Genomic DNA, 13,469 nt, shown 5'->3' on the forward strand with positions numbered 1-13,469 from the left:
TATAAACTTGATCCTGGTGGAAATAAGACTAGTATAAGTAAAATAGAAATCAGATGAAATCAGACTGCCTCTGAATGTATTATATCGATAATGGATCAAACGTCGAATTCACCTAATTAAGCTAATGACCTCAAGAAGAGTTCCTGATCCCTAAGACTATATTGTGAGGATTAAATGGATTGAAGGACATAATGTATGTCCAAGGTTTAGCCCATGGTACATCGCAGTGGCAGTATAAATGATGATGATGGTAATAAGGAACATTTCCAAGAATGAGTTCCAGGGCTTTTGTTTTGTCCCTGGACGTGGGAAAAGGAGCAGAGGTTAGCAGTAGGTTGCCGTGTACACACAGGAAGAATTCGGATTTAATGACTCCAGCTCTCATGGCAAAGTCCGTGCAGTCTGGTTTGCCAAAGGAGACCCAGATGACTGTGTATTTCCCAATAAGTCAGCCACTGTGAGTTGATTAAAGATGATGAGCTGTAGGACCAAAGGCAAATGAAGGCATCAAAGAGATCTTTCGTTGTGAAGTTGAGCGGCAAAGCCCACGTTGGCTGAGAGTGATAGAGCAGTGTCAGATGAAAATGGATGAAAGGTACCTGCTGATGAAAGAGGAAGAATGTGGGAACCAATCTTACTCTGTCCAGGCCGGCATTTTCCACGTGGGTTTGAAGCTTAGATCAATGACATCTCCCCAGCTAACAGAATAAAGGCGTCGCCATTCTCATCAAGGCAATTTTCAGAAGATGCCATTTCAAGTGGAGGTTAGTGTGGCAGGAAGAACTTCCCCAATGATTTTCTTCTTTCTTGAGGCTGCAGAATACTAATGATGGTCAGGAGCCAGAATATAGAGAAAGAGCTGGAATAATACACAGAAAGTTGCTGAAACTCAGACCACGAAAACTTAGACTCATTGGCCTTTGAAACACTGCTTAACACGCAATAAGCGCTCAATACATACCTATTGAATGAAAGACTGAATGAATGTGTCTCCGATGCTGGAATGGTTTTCTCCTCCCAGTGCCCCTCCACCCAAGACTTAGTTAAATTGTAGCCAAGGGATAAAAATAGCAACCGCAGGGGATAAAAATAGCGACCGCTAAGAAGATGAACAACATCAGTTCAGTTCAATCCAGTCACTCAGTCCTGTCCAACTCTTTGCAACCCCATGGACTACAGCATGCCAGGCTTCCCTGTCCATCACCAACTCCCAGAGTTTGTTCAAACTCATGTCCATCGAGTCGGTGATGCCATCCAATCATCTCATCCTCTGTAGTCCCCTTCTCCTCCCGCCCTCAATCTTTCCCAGCATCAGGGTCTTTTCCAAATGAGTCAGTTCTTCACATCAGGTGGCCAAAGTATTGGAGTTTCAGCTTCAACATCAGCTCTTCCAATGAATATTCCTTTAAGATGAACTGGTTGGATCTCCTTTCAGTCCAAGAAGATAAACAACATAAGAAAGCTCAAATAACATGGGGAAAATAGGAACGGCTGTCAGGGCTTCCCCGGTGGCTCAGTGGTAAAGAATCCACCTGCCAATGCAGGAGTCATGGGTTCTAGCCCCGGTGGGGGAAGATCCCACACGCCGCTGAGCATCTAAGCCTATATGCCACGACTACTGAGCCGGTGCTCCAGACTCTGGGAGCCTCCACAACCAAAGCCTGCACACCCATGCTCTGCAACAAGAGAAGCCACCCCAGTGTGACACCTGAGCACCGCAACTAGAGAGTCACGCCAGATCCCCACAACAAGAAAAGGCCACGCAACAACAAAGACCTGGTGTAGCCAAAAATAAATAAATAAAATTATAATAAAAAGAAAAGCTGCCACTGTGATTATAATTCTTGCACTCAATTAATATTTGTTGAGAGTTCTACTTGAAGTGTGATGTCTAGGAGGTGAGGATTGCAAAATTAAGCCATCTAAACCCACAGAGCTTATGGACCAGAAGGAGGTAGAAGTATAAATATCCATTCACACTAGAAAATTTATTGACTACTTGCTGTATTTCAGGACACAGATACAAACAAAGCAAAGTTGATGGCCTCCACAAAGTTCATGGTCTGCAGGGGGAGACAGATAATGAAACAGAAAATTATGTCACTGTGAGAAGCAGTTGTAGGGTCAGGATAAAACTGTATTAACCTACTTCCTCTGTGGTCCAGTGGTTAAGACTCTGAGCTTCCAATGCTGGGGGTGCAGGTTCGATCCCTGGTCAGGGAACTAAGATCCCACACACCATACGGTGGGCCAATAAATAAGTAAATAAAACTGCATTTAGTTCAGATGGTTGGAGGATGTAAGTTATCAACAAAGGAAGCATGGCAAGGTTCATCACCAGGAATGTTGCTTGGTGAATTGCCAAGGCAGAGAGCTATCTATTTTCCCCCGAAATAGTTAACCAATTTCTTAATGCATAGAGATTGAATAAGCCTTCTGTCTCACACCAGTTTGAAACAGCATCTTTATTATGAAGTTGCTACCTTACTGTGTGAGTATCATATTAGCCTGTGTCAGTCTCTCTCCCCCGGTCCATTAATCTGTCTCTTCCTGCATAATGCCATACTATTAAATTTATTGTCCTCCTACAGCTCTCACAGATATTAAACACAATCTCACCTTGTTACCTTGCTTAATTTTTTTTTTTTTCTGGGCCAAATGCGTTTTAGAATCAGTTTGTCAAGTTTCCCAAAAAATGTCCTACCGGGATTTATGTCATAATTGCATTAAACCAGTAAATTAATTGAGAGAACCTGTTTATAATATCAACTCTTGCCTCTTAAGATGATGATGTGTTTCTACATGAAGCCAAGGAACTTGTGAGTGTTCCTCAGTACAGTTTCGTAATTTAATTCATATATGATGTTTATTCCTCGAGGGTTTAAAAACTAATTATTTTAGTTGCTATGGGGGAATGGGGTTGTTTCACATTATATTTTCCAACTGCTAATAGCTAACACATAAGAAAGCTGTTCATATGTGTATGTGTGTGTGTGTGTGTGTGTGTTGTTAATTTTCGTGTGTAGCCCCTGTACTCCCCTTTCTTGTTATTCAGTTGCTCAGTTGTGTCCAATTCGTTTGGACCCCTTGGACTGCAGCAGACCAGGCTCCTCTGTCCTCCACCGTCTCCTGGAGTTTGCTCAAATTCATGTCCATAGAGTGGGTGATGCCATCCAACCATCTCATCCTCTGTCACCCCCATGTCCTCCCCCGCTCAATCTTTCCCAGCATCAGGGTCTTTTCCAATGAGTTGGCTCTTCGCATCAGGTGGCCCAAAGTATTGGAGCTTCAGCTTCAGCATCAGTCCTTCCAACGAATATTTAGAGTTGATTTCCTCTCCTATAGGATTGAATGGTTTGATCTCTTTGCTGTCAAATGGACTCTCAGGAGCCCTAGTCTTACTCTAAGACTTTTTCAGGTGTTTTTCCTATGTTAGATAATCATATAAACAATGATAGTTCTGGACTTCCCTGCTGATCCAGTGGTTGAAACTCCGCGCTACCACTGAAAGGGGCTTGGGTTGGCTCCTTGGTCGATTGTATTTCATACAATTCCTGGTTCATAGTAAGTTGTAGGTTAAAGGTAGCTTTGATTTTATTGTTGTAGTGTTGTGGTTGTCTTCATGCTATTTTTCTAATAAATTAATGATATTTATGACCCTCTACACTATAAGCCGGAGAAGGCAATGGCACCCCACTCCAGCACTCTTGCCTGGAAAATCCCATGGATGGAGGAGCCTGGTGGGCCACAGTCCATGGGGTTGCTAAGAGTCGGACAAAACTCAGTGACTTCACTTTCACTTTTCACTTCCATGCATTGGAGAAGGAAATGGCAACCCACTCCAGTGTTGTTGCCTGGAGAATCCCAGGGACGGGGGAGCCTCATGGGCTGCCATCTATGGGGTCGCACAGAGTCAGACACGACTAAAGCGACTTAGCAGCAGCAGCAGCAACACTATAAGCTCCTAAAGGGCAGACTTTATTGTTATTCTTTATGGTTTTTAGCCTACCCAGCATAGAGTTTCTAGGGTGTAGTCTAAATTTGCCTGAGTCACTCACTTAGGGCCCCTGACAAAAAGGAGGCTTCAGGGACTTCCCTGGTGGTCCAGTGGTTAAGACTCTGCACTCCCAATGCAGGGGGCACAGGTTCAATCCCTGGTCAGAGAACTAAGATCCCACATGACACCCTTCATGTCCAGTGAATAAATTAATAACATTTCCACTAGACAATGTATCATCCTTAAAAAAAAAGTATACATAGCAATTAAGCAGCTCCTGGTACTTGAAAATTATGGTGCCCATAAGTATTAAAATGTGAAACTTAAAAACTTTGGCTATTAAAAAAAATTATTAAAAAAAAAAGTTCTCAGCATTGTCAAAATTTGGGACTTCCCTGGTGGTGCAGTGGCTAAGACTCCACACTCCCAATGCAGGGGGTCCAGGTTCCATCCCTGGTCAGGGAACTCGATCCCAAGTGAGTGTGGTCAGTCACTCAATCATGTCTAACTCTTCAAAACCCCATGGACTGTAGTCTGCCAGGCTCCTCAGTCCGTGGGATTCTTCAAGCAAGAATACTGGGGTGGGTTGCCATTTCCTTCTCTGGGAGATCTTCCCAACCCAGGGATCGAACCTATGTTTCCTGGGTCTCTTGCATTGGTAGGCAAATTCTTTACCACTGTGCCACCTGGGAATCCTGCACACCACAACCCAGAGTTTACTTGCTGCAACAGAAGGTCCCATTTGACACAGCTAAGACCCAGAGCAACCTAATTAATTTTTTTTTTAAAGGTGACTTCAGGTTATCCATACCTATTCAGTTCAGTTCAGTCCCTCAGTCGTGTCCGACTCTTTGTGACCCCATGAATCACAGCTCACCAGGCCTCCCTGTCCATCACCAACTCCCGGAGTTTACTCAAACTCATGTCCATTGAGTCGGTGATGCCATCCAGCCATCTCATCCTCTGCCATCCCCTTCTCCTCCTGCCCCCAATCCCTCCCAGCATCAGGGTCTTTTTCAATGAGTCAACTCTTCACATGAGGTGGCCAAAGTATTGGAGTTTCAGCTTAGGCATCAGATCTTCCAATGAACACCCAGGACTGATCTCCTTTAGGATGGACTGGTTGGACCTACTTGCAGTCCAACAGACTCTCAAGAGTCTTCTCCAACTCCACAGTTCAAAAGCATCAGTTCTTCAGCGCTCAGCTTTCTTCACAGTCCAACTCTCACATCCATACATGACCACTGGAAAAATCATAGCCTTGAGTAGACGGACCTTTGTTGGCAGAGTAATGTTTCTGCTTTTGAATATGCTATCTAGGTTGGTCATAACTTTCCTTCCAAGGAGTAAACATCTTTTAATTTCATGGCTGCAATCACCATCTGCAGTGATTTTGGAGCCCCCAAAAATAAAGTCTGACACTTTTTCCACTGTTTCCCCATCTATTTCCCGTACTTATTGGACCAGATTAATTAATTTTTTTTTAAAAGGTGGCTTCAAGCTATCCACAACTATTGAACCAGAGTCTCCAGAAATCGGTCCCAGAACTAAGGATTTTTAGTAATCATCAAGCAACTCTCTGTACCCTAATTTGATAGCACTGTCTTAGTGACTAACACCATGAGTGCTGAGTACATGTTGACTGGATGATATGAATGAAAATAATTGCACTGGATCACATAGCTGGTTAAGTGGTTTAGTGGGGAATTTACGAGTTATTTTATTATTAGGGACAAAAGCCTCAGTTAGAGAAAGTTGTTAAGACTTCCCAATCTATGATTTATTATTAAAATTCAAGGACTTTAGGTAATAAGTGGTGCATAGTAGGCACTCAACACCTAGTGTTGAATTGGTGGGTGATACACAGACAGGAGGAAACCAGAGCCACAGTCCAGCCCCGGACCCCAGCAACGCTCCTCTGTGAACTCAGGGAAGAAGGGCAGGTAAACCCCAGACTGTCCCTCTCGTCATTAATAGCATCTCAGCATCACTTTTAAAGGAAACCCTCTTTTGTAGCATCAGCCCCATTGTTGCGGATGCACTCATTAATTTTGCCAATTAAAGATCCAAAATAATAATTTGTCTTTTCCACTTGAGGAGGTTCATCCAACTCCCAAATACGTGTAGTTTGTATTTGTTGTTTTTTCAATTATAAAAGTAACGTGTTTATTGGGGGAAACTTGGAAGATAGAGACAAACATAAAAAGAAAATAAAACGTCAGCCACAATCCCTCCATGTATTATTGTTCTCATTTGAAGGCTGCTCTTGCCTTCCTGTTTTATTAGGATTTTTTTTTTTTACACAGCTCATAAGTTGCAGAGCTCTGGTAAGTGCTGCTTACATTATAAAGAAGATTCAAAACATTATTTTCAACAGCTACATAATAGTCTATCATATGGAGTATGACGTACCCTTTTATTCTCCTATTGGACTTTTTAGCTTATTACCAGAATCTCATTATTACAAAGAACGGTTTCTTGAGCATCCTTGTAGATGCACATATTAAATTTGTTTTCACTCGTGATTATTTCCTTATGATAAACTCCTACAAGTGGAGTTACTGTGTCAACAGGTAAGAGCATTTCTAAAGTTCAGGGTGTGTATTAGCTGCTTTTCACAGTGTTTGCAAAAATGTATGTCCCCTACGGTGAGTCTGATGGTATCTGTGTATGACATGTTCTGGTTTATTCATTCATTTATTGGGAACTGGTCTCCCCAGATAAAAGGAAAAGTTCTAAAAATTGGGAGAAGAGTTCAAAAAGCATCGTTGGGGACTTCCCTGGGGTGCAGTGAATGAGAGTTCGCCTGCCAACGCAGGGGACAAGGGTTTGATCCCTGGTGTAGGAATCTCCCACCCGCGGCAGAGTAACTAAGCTTGTGCGCCACAGCTACTGAAACTCTAGAGCCTGCCCACCTAGAGCCTGTGCTCCGCAACGAAAGAAGCCACCGCCGCAAGAAGCCCACGCTGCAACAAGAGTAGCCCCGCTCGCAGCATCTAGAGAACAGCACAGTCAAAATAAACAAATGTTTTCATAACAATACTAAAAGCATTGTCAGTCCTAGACAGCAGAAGCCCAGTTAACAAGTTTAGATGCCTCACTTTCTCTGGACTTTTTAAAATTATTATTATATCTTTTGACCGCAAGGCACGCGAGTTCTTAGTTCCCCAACCAAGAATCGAACCTGTGCCCCCTGCATTGAAAGTCTGACGTCTTAACCACTGGACCCCCAGGGAAGTTCCATCCCTGAACTTTTATCTCAAAAAAACGGGACTAAGCTGAGTTTTGATTGGCATCTGCCATTTGATAGTTAGACCCCTCAGAGCATGCTCTGCTTTGGGTGTGGAAAGGAGTTTGAGTTTATGAAGAAAGATGGGTGAAAGAGACTAACGGGTATGAATTGAGTCCCAGGATTCTGGGAGGAAATTTTGATTCCATCACCGACCAGCTGTGAATTTGGACACATCACTTACCTTTTCAGCCACAGTGTCTTTTTTTAAAAAGATTTACTTATTTATCTGACTGTATCAGGTCTTAGTTGTAGCACCCGGGATCTTCGTTATATCGTGCAAGATCTTTACTTGCAGCACACAGTCTTAGCTCCCCGACCAGGGATTAAACCCACGTCCCCTGCATTGCAAAATGGATTCATTCTTCCTTTTTCTATTCCTTTACTTTTTAATTGGAGGATAACTGCATTACAACACAGTGTTGGTTTCCGCTGCACAAAAAGGTGAATCAGCCATAAGTATACATATATCTCCTACCTCTTGAGCCTCCCTCCCACCTCCCCAACCGCATCCTACCCCCTAAACCTCATCCCACCCTTCTAGGTCATCACAGAGCACGAGGCTGAGCTCCCTGTGTTATACAGAGGCTTCCCACTAGCTGTCTGTTTCACACAAGCGGTATATATATGTCAATGCTACTCTTTCAGTTCGTCCCACTCTCTCATCCCCCACTGTGTCCACAACTTCGTCCTTTACCTCTGCGTTTCTATTCCTGCCCTGCAAATAGGTTCATCAGCACCATTTTTCTAGATTCCGTTCAGTTTAGTTCAGTTCAGTCACTCAGTCATGTCCGACTCTTTGTGACCCCATGGACTGCAACATGCTAGGCTTCCCTGTCCATCACCAACTCCCAGAACTTGCTCAGACTCATGTCCATCAAGTCAGTGATGCCATCCAGCCATCTCATCCTCTGTCGTACCCTTCTCCTCCTGCCCTCAGTCTTTCCCAGCATCAGGGTCTTTTCCAATGAGTCAGTTCTTCTCATCAGGTGGCCAAAGTATTGGAGCTTCAGCATCAGTCCTTCCAGTGAATATTCAGGACTGATTTCCTTTAGGATTGACTGGTTTGATCTCCTTGCAGTCCATATATATGCTAGATTCTGTATATATGCATTAATATACGATATTTGTTTTTCTCTTTCTGACTTATTTCACTCTGTATAACAGGCTCTAGGTTCATCTGCCTCAGTTCTACTGACTCACATTCCTTCCTTTTTATGGACAAGGCAGATACTTAACCGCTGGACCACCAGGGACGTCCCAGCCTTGGTGTCTATCACATGGGGCTGGTATTAGTACCTGTCTCATCATAGATCTGATATGAAGATCAAATGTCATCGTCCGCAGAGAGAACTTAGCTATGAGTCATCACTGTTTGATAGATGAGGAAACCGAGTCTTAATGAGTGATCCGGTCATGTCACATAGTGCGTTATTTGCAGAACTTTCAGGGAAAGCCAGCCCCTTCTGGGCCCCAGGGGGTCCAAAGCTGGACCCTTCTCCTCTGTGCCATTCTGCTTCCCCGTCTCCTCCCTTCCCTGCAGGGCCTCCCAACGGCCCCCGGAGCTGCTCTCGGAGGGACGAACCACAGCCTAAGCCCATCGTGTGTGGTGTTCATTTGTGTCTCAGCCTTGGGCTTCCTGCTCAGGTGTCGGACCTCCTCTGAGCCACGAGGAAGGGATGTTGAGAGCTGATAAGGCTCTGCTGTCATTGGAGAGAAACGGCTGAGACAGAGATGGTCTTCGAGCCTGTCCGTGGTGGTGAATGAAGAGCTGTGAGCTGCTCCTCAGACCCATTTAAAACAACAGAAGGACGTCATTCAGCCAGAATTCCCTCTGCCGAGTGTGTCTCCTATTAAGCCTTCCTTTGTGTGGGGCCAACAATGGGCTGTGATCACCTCGGCTGGCGAAAGGGAACAATATGCCTCCGAGGGAGTACAAGATGGCATTTCTCTGAGACACCTTTTGTTAGGTGAGCTGTCATTGAAATATGGGGATAAGCAAACTGTTTCTGAGCACAGAGTTATGCGAAGAAGATGATAAAGAGGGAAGCTTTCTGAATAGCCCTATGGGCACTTGGCTCTGAGAGGATGAGAAGGACTTTTTTTTTTTTTTTATGATTTTGTACAAGAAGAATGAGGATGGAGCTGTGAAAGTGGAACTTTTACCCATGATCCTCTCTCAAGGTACTGCTTCCTGAGCAATATCATCAACACCCTCAGTGTTGCTTCCTCCTCTTCCTGGTCACCACCAGCATCATCACCATGGGTACCACTTTTGAAGTGCTTATGATGGGCTGGGTCTTCACATCCACTCTCTCATGGTATTACCATGACAGTCATGTGAGGTGGTTCTCTTTCTTTATATTTTATGGGAAAGGAAACTGGGGCTCCAAGAAGGTAAGGAAGTTCCATGGTGTGTAGAAAAGAATTTAACCTTGCCCAAAGAAAGAGGTGGCTTCCCTGATAACTCAGTTGGTAAAGAATCTGCCTGCAATTCAGGAGACCCCAGTTTGATTCCTGGGTCAGGAAGATCCCCTGGAGAAGGGAAAAGCTACCCATTTCAGTATTCTGGCCTGGAGAATTCCATGGACTGTATGGTTCCATGGGTTCACAAAGAATGGGACACGACAGAGCGACTTTCACGTTCAAGGAAAGATGTGGTCTTTGCCCTGAGTATCGGAGAGGTAATCTCTAAGTCCTTAGAATGGCATGCCTGGGGGAGTGCATTTGGGCTTCCCAGGAGGCGCTGGTGGTAAAGAACCCACCTGCCAAAGCAGGAGACGTAAGAGACAGGGGTTTGATCCCTGGGTTGGGAAGATCCCTCTGAAGGAGGGCATGGCAACCCACTGCATTATTCATGCCTGGAGAATCCCAGGGACAGAGGAGGCTGGCGGGATATAGTCCATGGGGTCACAAAGAGTTGGACATGACTGAGTGACTTAGCAGGCACACAAACAGGAGTACTTTTGACATGTGGGGCTCTTCTGTCATACCATGTGATTTAGGATGGGGGCTGAGTCACACATATCTGTTCAACTTCCAGAAGTCTGGAGACTGAGATCAGACACAAGAATGGTCAACCAAGCCTATGAGATTTGGCCCCAATAACACTGAGGCCCCAATAACACTGAGGCCCCAGTAACACTGAGGCCTGGCTGGGCTTCCTGGGTTGGCAAGACTCCACAGGTACTGTCACACATGGTTGCCAGGAAAAGTTTTGTCCTCTAGCTCGCTGGAAGGTCACCACTGGAAGCCCTATGCCTGCCGCTTTCCTGGACTCTGTCCCATGGGTCTCTTCCCCTTGACTGATTTGTATCTGTATGCTTTCACTGTTATAAATCCTAAGTGTGAGTTTTACAGCTTTCACTGAATTCCGTGACTCCTTCTGGTGAATTACCTCACCTGATAGCTGCCTCGTCTGTGCGTGTTCTAAGTCACTTCGGTCGTGTCCAACTCTTTGCAACCCTATGGACTATAGCCCACCAGGCTCCTCTGTCCGTGGAATTCTCCAGGCAAGAACACTGGAGTGGGTTGCAATTCCCTTCTCCAGGGGATCTTCCCAACCCAGGCATTGAACCCATGTCTTTCATGTCTCCTGCATTGGCAAGTGGGTTCTTTACCACTAGAGCCACCTGGGAAGCCCAAGAGTTGCCTTAGGGACCCCCAAATTCCACTTAATGTCAAAAGTAAGAGTGGTTTTGGGAATTTCCAAACTCTGCATTTGGTGTCAAAAGTGAGGGTGGTCTTGTGAATGGCACACATGGGTAGAGTGAGATTTGAACACTGGTTGATCCGACTCCAAGTCCACTGGTTTTTGATGAAATAGTTTATGGGAGCAAGTCTCAACCGCAGTCTCAAACATGGCTATGTATGAAGATTACATGGGAGTTTGTCAAATAGATGGATAACTGGACCCCATCTCAGTCCTACTGAAAGAGAATTTCTAGGAGTTAACACCACAGAATGTCTACTGTTTGGTTTTAATAAAGTCTCTGGTTGATTCTCATAGGGTTAGCCTAGCACCAGTCCATAGATGCTGGTAACAACATTGCTTCATGAAAATCCCCTTGCTCCATTGTTTCAAAGGCATTTTCCTACTCAAGCATTTAGTTCTCACATGTGATGAATCCCTCAAAGCATTTGGGATTCTCCTTGAGGGTGGGGACAGTAGCTTTTTATTTCTGCATCTTTCATATCCAACATAGAGATTGGCACATCAGGTGTTTGTCAGATGAATGAATTAATATATTTCTGGTCTGACAACTTCATAACTAACTACATTATCTGGTGCAAATGATTATGCAATAAATTAATACTTATTATTGCTATTATTTAATACTGCTGCTGCTGCTAAGTCGCTTCAGTCGTGTCCGACTCTGTGTGACCCCATAGTCGACAGCCCACCAGGCTCCCCTGTCCCTGGGATTCTCCAGGCAAGAACACTGGAGTGGGTTGCCATTTCCTTCTCCAATGCATGAAAGTGAAAAGCGAAAGTGAAGTTGCTCAGTCATATCCGACTCTTAGCAACCCCATGGACTGCAGCCTACCAGGCTCCTCCATCCATAGGATTTTCCAGGCAAGAGTATTGGAGTGGGGTGCCGTTGTCTTCTCCGATTATTTAATACTAAAGAATAAAATTATTAATTAATGTATTTAAGTGTGAAAGTGTTAGTTGCTCAGTCATTTCTAACGCTGTGATGCCATGGACGATAGCCTGCCAGGTTCCTCTGTGCATGGAATTCTCCAGGCCAGAATACTGGAGTAGGTAACCATTCCCTTCTCCCAGGGATCTTCCTGACTCAGGGATTGAACTTGCGTCTCCCGCATTGCAGATTCTTTACCATCTGAGCCACCAGGGGAACTTAAGTGTATTTTAATTAAATATTTGATTAAAATTAACAAAAATTAGTATTAAGTAATTTTTTATGATATAAGGGCTAACAGGAAAAAAACGTAATTAACCTCAATGTACCTCTGACTTCGCACTCTGAAACTGGCGCATCACAGAGACAGAGCCTCAGACAGATCCTCCTCCATTCCGACTTAGAGGAAGGAGAGGACTTGGTCAAGAGGTGGGATCACTGAGCGCCCTCCTGCCCTCAGCGCCACACCAGGCACCCCACGTGTCATTTCATTTCCTCCACAGGTAACGTCCGGAAGGTCTTTGAACCAGCTGTTTTCTCAGCTTAAAATGCTTGGTTCCTGGTCTTGGTTCTTATTCATCCTTAAGATGGGAATCTCACGGACATGAACACGCCTTCCTCCAAACCAGGTGCCTTCTCTCTATTCTATGCTCTCAGAGCAGATGTCGTTCCATCTGTGGGACTGAGCTCTTGGAATTTCATCTGCTCATCTATGCAGTACTTCTTCCTTTTCTTCTAAATGCCACTGTAATGAGCAAAGGGCACCTTTCAAGTAGGACAGGGATTGTATTTACTCCCAGGACCCAGCACAATGCCTGACACCTGACAGCTTCACAGACCTATTACTGAATGGATAAATGAACCCTCAGGTGGGCTTCCCTGGTGGCTCAGAATCCACCTCATCTGCCAATGCAGGAGACTGGGTTCGATCCCTGGGTGGGGAAGATCCCCTGGAGGAGAGCATGGCAACCCACTCCAGTATTCTTGCCTGGAGAATCCTGGGGACAGAGGAGCCTGGTGGGCTGTGGTCCATGGGGTCACAAAGAGTCAGACAGGACTGAGGGATTAAACAATGAGTTACATTTAAGGCTTGTGGAGGGAAGTCTTGCCCCAGGTTGTGTGTCCAGGAAGCTGCAAAGGTGGGGCAAAGGTCCTCTCGATTCTGACATCTCTGCTCTCTTCTCCCCCACCCCCGCCTCCTCCTGGAAGGGCTGGGAAACTCAGAGCAGACTGAAGAAGACCCTCTCAGGGGCAGCTGCCATCTGACAAGCTGAGGAGGCAGGAGCTGCAGAGAAAGGATAAAGGGCTATTTATTATCCACTGGGTTTTAGAGGGAGAGTTACTTTAGCAGGTTATTTCCCAGAGACCAGGGATTTTGACCCTTCATTGAGGGAAGTGTCACACAGGGTAATGTGGGTTTATGAACTGCTCCCCTGGCCTTTGGGGAAGTGGAGAGTGTAAGAAGAGAGGCGTTAAATGGGGTCAAAAGAGGACCCCATTAAAATGGCATTCGGCTGAAATCCAGGCTCTGACAACAGTA

At 45.0% G+C, this 13,469-nt stretch overlaps 1 non-coding gene across 1 annotated transcript; it reads left to right on the forward strand.

Annotated features, from left to right (window-relative positions):
- Window positions 1-4,093: 4,093 nt before the first annotated feature.
- On the forward strand, window positions 4,094-4,166 carry TRNAG-CCC. Its single transcript has one exon. It is a non-coding gene; the product is annotated as a tRNA-Gly (tRNA).
- The last annotated feature ends 9,303 nt before the right edge of the window (window positions 4,167-13,469 follow it).

This window comes from Bos indicus x Bos taurus, chromosome 25, assembly GCF_003369695.1.
Source record: "Bos indicus x Bos taurus breed Angus x Brahman F1 hybrid chromosome 25, Bos_hybrid_MaternalHap_v2.0, whole genome shotgun sequence".
Lineage (NCBI taxonomy): Eukaryota > Metazoa > Chordata > Mammalia > Artiodactyla > Bovidae > Bos > Bos indicus x Bos taurus.